This window comes from Lycorma delicatula, chromosome 4 (assembly GCF_047948215.1).
Source record: "Lycorma delicatula isolate Av1 chromosome 4, ASM4794821v1, whole genome shotgun sequence".
NCBI classification, from domain to species: Eukaryota; Metazoa; Arthropoda; class Insecta; order Hemiptera; family Fulgoridae; genus Lycorma; species Lycorma delicatula.
The window spans coordinates 161,618,520-161,632,476 of record NC_134458.1 but is presented as its reverse complement, the minus strand read 5'-3'; the positions used below and the strand labels follow the sequence as shown (position 1 = coordinate 161,632,476).

At 29.0% G+C, this 13,957-nt stretch overlaps 1 long non-coding RNA gene across 1 annotated transcript; it reads left to right on the top strand.

Moving 5' to 3' along the window:
- The first annotated feature begins 910 nt into the window (after positions 1-910).
- Positions 911-12,475, top strand: LOC142323027 (uncharacterized). The gene is made up of 3 exons (XR_012756002.1): positions 911-1,029; positions 9,158-9,268; positions 12,340-12,475. It is a non-coding gene; the product is annotated as an uncharacterized LOC142323027 (long non-coding RNA).
- Positions 12,476-13,957: the final 1,482 nt, after the last annotated feature.

Below are 13,957 nucleotides of genomic sequence, written 5' to 3'. Positions count from 1 at the left end.
CATGCAAAAATACATAGTCCTTGTAGAAAGTTCAATTTGATATCAGCGTGCATGAACAATGGAATGTGTTATAAAAAATACCCTTGTCATTTCATAAGAGATACCCAACTGTGGATGACGATTACCCAACTTATCAATGCAGATCTGAAAATGGAGGGCATACTGCTACTGTAAATTTTTGTGTAATGGTATGAATAGGTAATTGTTGGATTGTACCATATTACTCTACATTATCAAAATGTTTTGGTGCTCATATAAATGTCAAGTACTGTCACTTGGTTCAATCAATTAAATATATCTGCAAGTAGGTCAATAAAGGATTTGATCAAGCTAAGATTTCTGTTCAGAATAAAAAGGACAAGATGGATAACTATATCAATAGTTGTTACATATGTACATTTTGGCAATTTTTCAGTTTTTCTATTCAAGTAAGACATCTAGCTGTAATCCATTTAGCCATACATCTTGAAAATAACCAAACATTTTACTTCAATGAGAATAATATTCACAAGTTATTAACAATCCTGAATGCATTTTTTGAACTTGTTCTTCACATAAATTTTCCTAGAACACTTTTGTATTATGAAGCTCCATACTATTATCATTACTGCTAATGTCTCCTTTTCCTTCCCATCTCATCTCATTTAATCCAATTATACGCATTTTATTTATCTTTACCCTCATAAATTGTTTAACTTTTCTGCTTAAAGAAGTAACCTCGCATAATATTTGTTCATAAAGATAGACACATGAAATGTGTCTAAAGACAAGCAGAGTGGTTAAAAGATATGGATCTTTTATCAATTTTTTGTTGTTAATTTTATTATAAATGAATTAATCTTCAATTAATATTAATGTATTGGTTTTATAATATTGCTTAATGATTAAATCTGTTTTGTTACAGGAAATAGGCACACCAATGATTCTTTTACAGATGATGAAGATAAATTATGCTATTACAACAAAGGGGTTTTAACTGAGGAAATGGAATGTTTGGTTAGTTATCAAGATTGAAGAAGACCTGAGCAAGTAAGTTTCATATATTTAGATAATTTCTTTTGTCATCAGTTATTTGAATGGTATACTGCTTCATTTCCCTATACTTTCTGCTTTGTTTTAATCATAACTACTGAATATATCTGATAATTTCTTTTTTTAAATTATTAAAACTTGACAAATATTTTTCTTTCTCACAATTTTTAATTCCTTACTTTAATTACTAAATTTGATAGCTGTTAATCTATTTTCATTAATATATTTCTTCGTATGGTTGATTTGGGTAGATTTGATTATATTTTATGAGGATTATTTAACTTGGCTTTGTCAAGTCTATGCAGATTTTCACTAAATTATGAAACAGATATGAATGTGGAAAAAACTGCATTTTACTGGACTCATATTTATGTGAATTCATGTGGCGGAGGCCTGATTGTAATATTAACATGTGTGAACAGATATGGTGAATATCATTGCATTCTGATCACACAGAAACCTTCTTTTCAATTTATAAAGTAAGTAAAGAATGTTCTGGTTATAGTGGTATCACTAATCAATAAATTCCATTGGTAAATCTCTAGTAGAAAACACCCTCAGCAACTTTTAAGCTCCAAGCAGGAGAATTGTTCTAATGAAGCATCCAATAGTCCTTGCATCACATTTAAGTTCATCAATACTGAAATGTTTCTTCTGTGACTATTCAAAATTTTAAATTAGAATTTGATATTGATTGATTCTCTGAGATAAATTTCATTCACATTTGGAAACATAGCATGTTCCTCTGAGGAGGAACAATAAAACTTCCGTGGAGAAACAATAAAAGGTCACTCTGTGGTAGATTTCACATTTTCTTTGAATTCCAGTGAGTTTCTACTCCTCTTAAGTGTGAGTGTCACTCAGTACCACTCATTACTTAATTGCTGTAGGGAAGCTTCTTTTCTTTTTTCTTTTTTAATCTCACCATTAGGTATAACTTCAGAGGATGAGATGGATGATATGTAGCGTGTGAAGATGCCATGTATGACCAGGATTTGAACCCAGGACCTCCAGATGAAAGGCAGAAATGCTACCACTTGCTCCATGGAGACCACACTGCAGGAAAGCTGGATCACTCCAAAGGTGTCTGTCAGGATTTTCCTGTATGTGACATGGAAGTAATGATACCTTTTTCAGCTTCCTTGCATTTCACAGTGAAATAAAAAATGTGCTTGTGACAAAAATGGATGTAAAACAGATCCTGATTTTGACAAAAGACAGCACTCTGGCTAATGATACATTTAAGACATTATTTGGGTACATGTCCATGTGTAAAATTTACTTCAGCTGTAGTATTTAAAAAACATTAATTAAAATCAAATTCTTTTGTTAAGAAATCGACATTTTTTATTCTTTAAAATGTGGTGAATATTATATCTACAGATTTGTAAGGAAAATTTTACTTTTTGTGGATCATTGTTAATAGCTGACAGGAAAGTTAGTATCAATTCACTGGTCAACATAAAATTTGGAACTGAAAAGGGAATAGGTGTTCTATATAGTATTTTATATGCTGAATATGAATATGTATTCTGAAGTAACTCATCACATAAGTTCTTAAGTTACAACCCCATGAATTTATTTGTTCCATCATTTGTGGAACAAACAATACAAATAAGTTAGTACATCTGTATGTTTGCTTATTCGCTTCTGATTTATATTGTGATGCATGCTATAGATCAATATTTGATACATAACAGTCGAATGATATCATTTCATGTCAAGCCAGACATGTGTAGACATGGCAGTGTCAAGTAATGAGTAATTCAACACGATAATCTCAAAGCAGATCATATTATTTTACCACCTCTACACATAAAACTAGGCCTAATGAAGAATTTTGTAAAAACATTAGATAAAGATGGAGGCAGCTTGAAATATTTAGCTGAGGATTTTCACAGTTAAGTGAAGCCAGATTAGAAGAGGGAATATTCATTGGGCCACAGACAAGAAAATTCATTTCTGAAAATATATTTGACAGCAAACTGAATCCTAAAGAACTAAAAGCATGGAAGTCATTCAAAGATGTTGTTACTGGTTTTCTTGGAAACAAAAAAGCTGAAAACCATGATCAACTTATAAATGAACTCTTCTTAGTGAACTACAAAAATTTAGGCTACAGGATGTCATTGAAAATTCATTTTTTACATTCTCATTTGGACTTTTTCCCTTAAAACTTAGGTGACATCAGCAATGAAAAAGGAGAAAGGTCCCACCAAGATATGTTCCAGATGGAACAGTGTTAATAAGGTGGATGGGATGAATGTAGATGAGCGACTACTGCTGGATGATAAAAAGAGAAGACTTCACTGAACACAAAAGGAAAATAATAAAAAAATAAATTAAGATAAACATAAATGTTTGCAAAATAAAGGCTGGAATTTTAACTGTAATTATTATTATTTTATTTTCTCAAACACTGTACTGCTAATATGTTAAATAATTAAATAAAAAATTAATATAATCCACCTTACCAGCATGTTGATATGTTCTCTTTCAGCTTATTTGGTAGCCATCATCAGGAGTTAAAATTAATGCATTAAATTCTAAGATTAAAAATCATAGTTAAAATGTAAAACCAGTCGTGATTGTCCTGGTCCTACTAGTACACTCAAAGATGGATTATATTAATTTATTTGTTATTATTTTCATATTCTGTTATTTAAGAAGTTTCTCAATATTTTAATGGGTCATAACTGAAAATCTGAGGGTGATGAAGAAAGACTGATTTCATTTTAAGATTCAGCATAAAAAATAGATTCTAATTCACCTAGTTTTATCTCAGTTCCAAATTATTATTATTTTTTTTGTTGACGGGTTATTTGCATCTGCTGGCCTCTACGGTGTGAGTGGTAGCGTCTTGGCTTTCATCTGGAAGTCCTGGGTTCAAATCCTGGTCAGGTATGGCATTTACATATGCTATAAAAAAAAATTATCATTTATCTCACCCTTTGAAGCAATACCTAACAGTGGTCCCGGAGGTTAAAAAGAAAAGAGAGAGGGTTATTTGCATATGATTTACTTGATGGATATTATTATTATTCATAAATATATTATTAATTATATTAAACTTTCGGTAATGTACCACATTGAATACATTTTATGTATTGAATAAACGTTATATAACCTTTATAATATTATTATTATATTGTATCTCAGAAAATTTGATGCTGGATTTCTGCTAGAAGGAGAAAACAGTCAGCCAAGGAGGGGCTGGATGAGTGACTAGACAACTATGGGGAAGTGAGGACTGTGAGATGAAGACATTTATGACAGAAACTGATGGTGTTTTGAGTTGTGCTATACAGCCTTGAGCTTAGCTACAAACCACAATAATATAATAATATATATTATATATTGTGAGAAATATTATTTGGGAATTGTGGTTAGTTTTGATGGGAAATTTACTTGTCATTTTTATTTTTTTTGTCTTGTTTTATAAATCTGGAGAAAGATTATTAGGGTTAAAATCCATGAAAAGCCTGTTAATGAAAGTACATCAAGCCATAATTTGTTATGCCAAAGGTACAGAAAACTGGTGTGGGTTCAAAAAATCAGTAACAATTGAAGACTTTAAACTGAATGTAAATACAGCATTACTTGTGCCAAGAAACCAATGTTGAAGACCATGTGAGACCTGAACTTTTACAGAAGTGCATTCATTCATGTTCATGTTAAAATTGAGAGTTTGAAATGTGGTTTGTGTGTGTGTGTGTTGTAGAATACAGAAAACAGTGTTTGCAAACTTTGAACTAGTTTTTGGTATGTATGATGATACAGTAGGGTGTTTATGATGAGAACATGAAGACTATGAGATGAAGACATTTACGACAGAAACCGATAGTGTTTTGAGTTGCGTTATGCGACCTTGAGCTGTACCAGAAACCACAATAATGCAATAATATATATTATATTAAAAGATGTAGAGTTGTAGAGCACAGTTGGTTTGGATGTAGATACAAATGAAAGTATATACACAAGCTAGTATGCTGTAAGGCGGTAAAAAGAATAGATTTTTTTCCAGGCATATAACGAAGTGTCATTATCAGCACCCTAACACAGTTAATAAAGTAAACAATTAAAAATTAAGCAGTAGTAATATAAAACCACAGCATACATGAAAACGCCTATGCCGTATGCTAAAAGCGAAAAAAAACCATAGTTATTTTTTTCCTGAGTGTTATTATCCGCGCCCGGACACAATATTAATATAGTTAACCATTAAATATTAAAAATTAATTTAATAATAAACAAAAATAATATAAAAACACAGTATAGAAGTAAAACGCCTATGCTAAAGGAGAAATAAAACTACAATAGAATACAATATTAAAAATTAACTTAACACAACAAAATTACCATCTGGCATACGCCAAACGGCATAATAGACGAAAACCATTATATGAATAATCAGATATTTGAATAGAAATGGACCTTAAGAAATCGTAAGACATTTGATAACATCTCATTGTTCCGTAAGATACTTTGGATGCAAGACCCTAGTTTAATCTTCCGTTGCAATGCCGCTTAAAGACAGTTTACAAGGATATGGTGTATACCGTTAGTTAGTCGCAACGAACACAAATGGGTGAATCGGTCTGATTCACGAGGTATCCATGAGCAAATTTAGTGTGGCTGTAAAAGTTTAATGGGTGAAAAATAAAAAAAAAAATCTTTGGCTTTTGTTGTGCCTATGGTTTGGCGGGAGCCTACAAACCATAGAGATAACTGCTATTTCTGCTTGACTCCACCCATAAAGGCAGGATTGTCAATGAAGAAAAGAGGAACGGTTCAGTACTCTAATCTTCCATCTGCTATTCGACCGATTCCACATTTAGATAGTGTACCAGTTCCTACTTCTCCCCAAAAGTATGGCTTGAAGTAGAAAATGAAGACAGTGAGGAAGAAGAAGAACCCAACAAGCCTTCCACATCCCGTGACTCTGATTTTGGCGAAAAATATGATAAACCGCACAGACTGAGGCAAACAGATTTCAGTGATCTCAATCAAGACCTTAATTTTACTACTCAACAAAAAACTTTTTTTTGAATGTTTTTCACTTCAAGAGTCAAATCTTACTAATTTTGAACTGAGAGGAATGAATATGACAAAGAAAATTTTTATTAGCTCTAGTTTCTGTGATATACAATATGTGGAAATATTTTATTTTAACAAATTAAAAGAAAGCAATAAATTTAATTACGTATACCGACAACACAGAGAGTCAGTCCATTTGACATTTTTTTAATGACAGTTACATTCTAAGAGTTCTTAATTGATGGAAGAATACCTGGCAGTTGGTTGGGTCTGAAGAGAATTATGTGGTGGCTTCATGAGATCATTGTCTTTTGGCTTTCCTCTTGCAAGTGAGTTCTGGAGCAAGTCTAGACACAGACCAGCAATAATCTGCAAGCATTGCTTCGTTCCAACGGCCCTGATATCTTTGTTCCATTACAGAAATATTCTAATGGAATTTTTCTCTATGTTCATCACTGACAACTCCACGACTAGCATGGAAAAAGTCCAGGTGTGAGTGGAGAAAATAGATTTTAAGGGACATGCTGCATCCGAGTTGATGCTATTTTTGCATTAGTACTGTCACCAACTGACTGTAGTTTTCATCTCTTTTGTTGTCTAAAAATGTATAAATGACTCCCTTTAAGGCTTCCCAAACTTCCTTTTCTTCCCCTCCAAAATTCCATCAACTGTAGGAACCTTTACAAGTTATCAAATTTGTGGCCCAACAAAAATACCTTCCTTAACTTTTGTATCGCTTAATGTAGGAAATTTATCTCTTCAAGTACTTAAAGGCCTATCCTTCTTGGTTCATACTGTTGGCAAAATTTTTCACCAAACCTAGCTTTATATGAAAGGGTGGGAGAACATCTTTTGGGTTCACGATAGGCTTGGCAACGACATTTTTCTTGCTAGAGTTAAGATTACTTGCAGGTCAGTTTGCTTGAATATAATGTATCCTATCTCATATGTATATAATATAATAATCTCATATGTATATAATGCTCCTATCTCATATATAAAAAGCATCAGTATTTAGTCTATGGAAGAAAACTATTACACGCAGCTGTTTATTTCTATTTTTAAATTGAATTCTTTAATCTAAGAAACTAATTTTTATGTTCAGGAGATTTTTCTATTCTAAATTACATTTATTTGATTTTTTTAGTTTCTACATTACAATTAGATTCTACCTTTATAGTTAAATCACTTTACCTGTTTTAAGATTTTCTTTATTTTATATGAAATACACAGTAATAAAATCAAAATAGTAACCCGATTTAAATACCTCAAAGAAATAAAACCAAACAACCTAAATGAAAAAACCTCAATCCAAATAAGAAGAAACAAGCTAGCTAAAGCTCAAAAATTAACCTGCACATTTACAATAAACGCAAAATTAAAACACTACAACACAATTATAAAACCCCAATCCACTTATGTGGCAGAAACACTCTTCCAACTGAATGAACAACCAAAGACAGACAGACTCCAAGAAAACTAAAGAATTGGAAGAACCTGCATCCATAAAAAGTACCAGAAACAAGCAATGGTGGATTGTGCCTGATAAAATCATGCACAAAGAGTTCGAACCTGTCATATATACCCTGCGTAAGAGGCGACTAGGATTCTTTGGATATATAATTCGGCTGCAAGATTCAAGACTTCTAAAACAGCTAGTACAGTACAATCACGACTCAAAAATCACCAAGACAGGATGCAGATGGATCGAAGAACCACTGGGTTGGTCTAGTGGTGAACTCGTCATCGCAAATCAGCTGATTTTGAAGTCAAACTTCTAAGGTTCAAGTCCTAGTAGAGACAGTTATTTTTATATTGATTTAAATACTAGATCATGGATACCAGTGTTCTTTGGCCATTGGGTTTTCAATTAACACAGGAATAATTGACCTGAAAATGTGCAAGACATTCATATATATCATCCTTTGAAGTCGTACCTTACGGTGGTTCTGGAGGCTAAACAGAAAAAGAAAAATGATTTGGAGAAATAAGAGAGGATCTGAAGGAAATCAGCCTTACACCAGGAGCACTACAGATAAGATAAAATTAAACAAAAAAATTCAAGAACATAAACATTCACAACATGAACATTTTCAACACTAGAAAGGGGAGAGGGAGGAAAAATGGAACATATGAGAAATGTATTGGGAAGACCACAAGGGCCAAATAGTCGCATCAAAGAGATGGATAATGGACTGACTAAAGTGATCCTATACGGTCATGAAAGATAAAAATCTGATGTGGCTACCACATGACTTCCTTGTACACCTATTAAATTACATATACAAATTCTTTTAAAATGAAAAGTACTATGATTTTATTTTATTCATTTTTTTTTTTTTATTGTTATTGAATTATTATTTATTGTAAATCTTTTTTACAATCAAAGGTTAATAATTATTAATAGATCAATATATTTAAATTACAAAAAAAAAAGTTAAAAAAAAGGAGATGAAATCAGATTTAAACCGATGTGCCTTCCCGTGTCAGATCCAAATATTTCATTAATTAAAATTTTATTTCGCTATAACCTTGGAACCAATGAAAATAAGTTTTTTTTTCAGTCATTTGAGGGGTTTGATTAACAATTTGTTTTACATATTCCAAACAATATGTGTATATATGTATACACAATTAGGCAATGTGTATATATATATATATATATATATATATATATATATATGCAATTATACACATAATGTATATGATTTGTGTATATATGAAGTCACAGAAGGTCTTCTTACTACACTTTTCTTTGACTGCTTAGACTAACTTGACCAATAGGTTAAGTTAATTTAATGATTTAAACACTGAACCCTTCTCTAAATAAAGAGTTGTGGGGTACTTATTTATTATTTTAGTAATGTATGTACATTTTTGTTTCTCATTTTCATATTACCGCATTACATGAATTTATCATGTAGTAAGCATTTTGAAAATAAAAAAAAACATCTATTAATTTAAATATTTGAATAATTATTTTATGACAAATAAACATTTTACATTTATTTTCTTTTGCTTTACTGACCATAAACACTATGTAATTTTAAAAAAAATTATTTAAAAATATTTTTATTGTTTTGCATAGATGTGGTCAAGAAATAAGAGTTATTAGTTTGATATTACAAATGAGAGCTCACTGGATAAAGTGAAAAAAGGAGAGCTTATGTTTAAAAGAAGCTGGAGTACATAAAAAGAAGTATGTTTTTTCCACTAAATCTTATTTATTAAAAAAAATATATATGTGATATGAAGACCGAATCAATAATATAGAAACCAATCAACAACTTTAAAACAGTTCCAAATAGAATTCTGTAACTTTCAGGATAAGGTATCAGTCAACTACTTTACCTTTTGACGAGAAATAGAATTTCCACCACTTCTGGAGGTGGTAACTCAAATAATTTAAATGGTAACATCCTTTGTATGATACATAATTTTAAAGGTCTCATTAAGACAGAAAAATAATCGAAATTAGATGCTGGTACCCAAAATGGTTGTGAGATGATTTAGGATTTTGAAAAAAATTACATTGATATTATTATGAAGAATGAAATGGACTGATATTAATCCACACTGGAATTGTGAGGCACATACATCTGGTTAAAGTAAATTTATGGGCCAGTATTGTTGGTGGGACAGTATTTTTGGAATTGAAAACAACTTCATTTCCTTATTTTATTCATTAGCTATAACAAATTACTTGTAAAAACTGTTTTAATAAAAATTAAAAAAATTATATGTATTTTTTATCATTACTAAACAAACACATACTTTACATTAAATAAAGAAGTTACAATCACTTATAAACAGCAATCCTCCAATTTATTATGTATGATCATGTCTGAATGTAAAGTAACTAAAATCTTGATTTTGGGATCCAAAAGATGTTGGAGACAAATTATTCAGATTAATTTGACTTAATGCATTCTGAAGATCAGTAGAACAATGTATTACAGAAATGAAAGAAATTATAAAAAGAAACACAAACCATGTTCATGCTAAAACTATAACTAACAGACCACAGAAGTATAATTTAAAAACGTTTATTGTATATTAAAATACTACAGTTTGTAATTTATATTTTATTATAAATGTAAATAACAGCATTAACAGCAGTGTGCAGTACTAAAAAAATATTGTACATTTAATACTAATAAATACATAGATTAAACATTAGATAATTTTTCTATTATGCTGTACACTATCGAATATGATAAGCAATGAATAAGACCATGGCAGCATTTGTATAGTTTAAATTTTATAACTTGTCATGGCAGTATAACAGTTAATACAATAATATGGTAGAAGCTGTACATTTAGATTTATTGAAAGAAAAATTACTGATTATGGTTTTGTTGAGCTAAATCAGGGATGCAGCTGCTGAGCTAGAATCCTGACTGAGGTTCTCTGGAAAAAAATACCTCAAAAGAACTGTAATTCTGTCTCTAGATTAAAAATTCATTGTTATAGCCTAATTTATTATTATTTATTTTTTATATATAAAACGTATGTATAGTTTTGTAGAGTATAATTACAGATTATAAATAAGATTTAAATAAATGTAAATGTTATAACAAAAGAAGTAGAATTAAATACAGCTGGCTTTATTAAACTAAAATATTATAGTATTAATCTACAGAACGTATTGCAGAAGTGTTTTGTAGAGAAGTGTTTTTTTCCTATTCAGATACTCTTGGACAGTACTGTATGACAGTTTTTCAGATTGATATTTCATCAATAAAAAAATCTGTTACAAAATTTTCTCCTATACATTTGTCAATGTATATTCTCACAATGGTGATACTCTCACAATGTTATCTGTTTTTAGTAACGTCTTCCTTTGAGCTACATTAAGTACTGCTTTTTAAGCACGGATGAACAACTAGAATAAGTGTTCATCCGTTATCAAAAGCAGCTCATAAGCAATTCATCTGATTAACATTGCAATTATGACATTAAGAAACTGACAAAAACAAAATATACATGATATGACAAAAATTATTTTATAAAAATTTATCTTTGACGAGTTATAATTTCTAATAGTGAATTTGAAGCATAATATACCAATAAAATTAATTAATTAGCTTCAAATAAACAAATTAAAAGATCAAAATAAAAAATTAACATTCCATCAAAATTTTATTTTCATCTTATTGTTAGTGCAAAACAATTACCTCTGGCAGTTGTTTTTTGTTGAAAATATTAATTTGTTTATATCAGCGGTACAGCTGATAAAAAATGGTTATCTTAAACTAGCTGTAATTTAAAAATTAAAAAGTATTATTTTTAACAAATTTTCATATGTATTTGTTTTTCAAATTTGTCTTTTTATATTTGTTCAGTTTAACTGAATTGTATTTTTAATAAATGTTATAAGTTTTATAATTGTTTTAGAGCAGTTTTTTTTCCACTGAATTAATAGTTGAAGTGATATAAATATTTATTGTAATTTGATGTAGCAATGAAATATTACTGTTTTAAAAATAAAGGCTGAAGTGGTAACAATAAATGTATATATTCAGTTAAAAAAAAAAAGAACTAAGATGAGAAAAAATATTTTTCAGTTATAATCAGCTGTTTTTTTCTTTCTAGATTTGTACTTTTTAATAAATATTAGTTGAATTTCTATGTAATTTTTAAATGAAAATAAGATTTAATTAATTATGTTTTCAGTTTTTATTATTTACATAATAGATATGATGTATATTTTTTTCATCTTTCATGAGTAGGTTGTAATTTTATTTTTAATATTTATTTTTTTCTATTTGGTTGTTCAAAATAAATATTTTATTTATAATGATTTTATATATGATGATACAAAAAAAAGGAAAAAGTTATTTTTTTGTTTTTATTTTTTATTATAATAATTTTGATATATTATAAATATATAAAATTATGACAATTTATAAATGAATATTTAAAACTTCTCATTGTTTAGCTTTTTTTCTTTTTATGAGTATTTTTGTAGGGCATTAATTATTAGTCAGGCAACAGTATAATATTTTTTTTTCTCTAATCTATTAATCTATTTTTTTAATTTTTCAGTTTTTTTTTATAACAGCAGAGAGAACAAATAATGATATTTCAGTCATGCATGATTGATTGGTTACTTTGTTATTCTATTTAATTTTTGTAGATTTTAGTTTTAAAATGAAGAAAAAGTTACCTCTGATGAAGTAATAATATCAACAAAAAAAAGAAGAAAAATATAGCAGAACGTATTAAAAGATATTTATAAACTTTTTTTTCACTTTATTTCCCCCCTAGATACGACCCATAAGTAAGCATAACTAAAGCTCAAAGAACTACAGAATCAGCAGAACATATCACCAGGGAATCATTGAATAATGCAGTATCATCCTTTTACAACTGACTGATACTCTATCAAACAACTTAAGGGAGGACATTTCAAATGTTTATTAAAATGAAATGTAAGTAAATAAGTTAATGTTACGCTTAATTTTTTTTTAAATAGATTTATTCAGTATAATCCATTTAATCACATTTTTATAAATTTATTTATTTATTTGTGATAACAGTTACTTAAATTATTATCAGTATAATTTTTTTCAAAATCATAAATTATGCTGTAGCCATTTTGGGTGCCAACTTTATATTTAGACCATTTTTCTTGTCTTAAAGAGAGACTTTTAAAATTATGTATCACATAAAGATATTACCATTTAAAATATTTGAGTTACCACCCCGAGAAATGATGGAAATTCTATTTCTCGTCAAAAGGTAAAGTAGTTGACCGATACCTTATCCTGAAAGCTACAGAATTCTATCTGGAACTCTTTTAAAGTTGCTGACTGGGTTCCATTCATTTGACTCAATCACTTGGGACATATTGTTTCTGCATGCAAATTCAGTGAATTTTCATTTTTATTTATTTTTTAATCCATTTTCATGGAAACTATTTCTGATTGTTTATTTGATTTTACAGCTTGAAGACAAAATTTTTAGTCCCAGTTAAGGGTAAACATTTAAAAAAATTGTTTTTCTAAACAAAATATATCCAATGATTTTGTTAAAATTTTAAAATCTTAATGAAATAATAATTTTCTGAGAAGATAATTAGTTAATTATCCTTAAAACCTGATGCTCTGTTTACACCAGAATAACTTATTTACAAAAATTGAAGGATGTATATAAGGATAAAAATGTCGGTTACTGAATCTTTATTTAATTGAGTAGTGTAGCTAAAATATTTTTTATATCTTAATCTTGTTTAAACGAGTATTAAAAAGTACAAAATCTTGCCTCTTTCAAGTATCTATAGATTTAAATGTTACATTTTATAATTTCCAGTCACTACAACTACTGCATGTGTATTCAACAAGAAATAAAACCTACATATTGAATTATCCCAGCCACATTAAAAAGTTGTATTTTTATTAGGAAACTTCTTGCATCACAAGCCTGAATGTGTACAACAAATTGTGATTAGAACCTGCATCAAAACCTTTTAAATATTTAAAAAACTCTATTCAATTTCAGAAAGAAACACTTTTTTATTTATTTATTTTTTTAACTTAGATTTCATTTATTCAGAATTGTAAAATTAAGTTACATATTTATCACTGAATCTGGTAACATAGCGATAAAAAAATAACATATTTGTTATAAAAATGAACTGACCAAGTCACTTATAATATGATTCTGAAATACATTTTGCAAATTTTTATGAAATAGATGCAAATACTAAGTGATTAATAAATCTAGAATTTAGATTGAAGACTATTCATATTTAGGTTGGAAGTTAAGATTCAGAATTAATAGAAGGGTCTCTTGTACCCTACAGTATTCAAGTTTGACCTCTACTAGTTTGTCAAAATATTTTTTTCACAACATGTAATGGTGGACAATGATCTCATTTGTATTG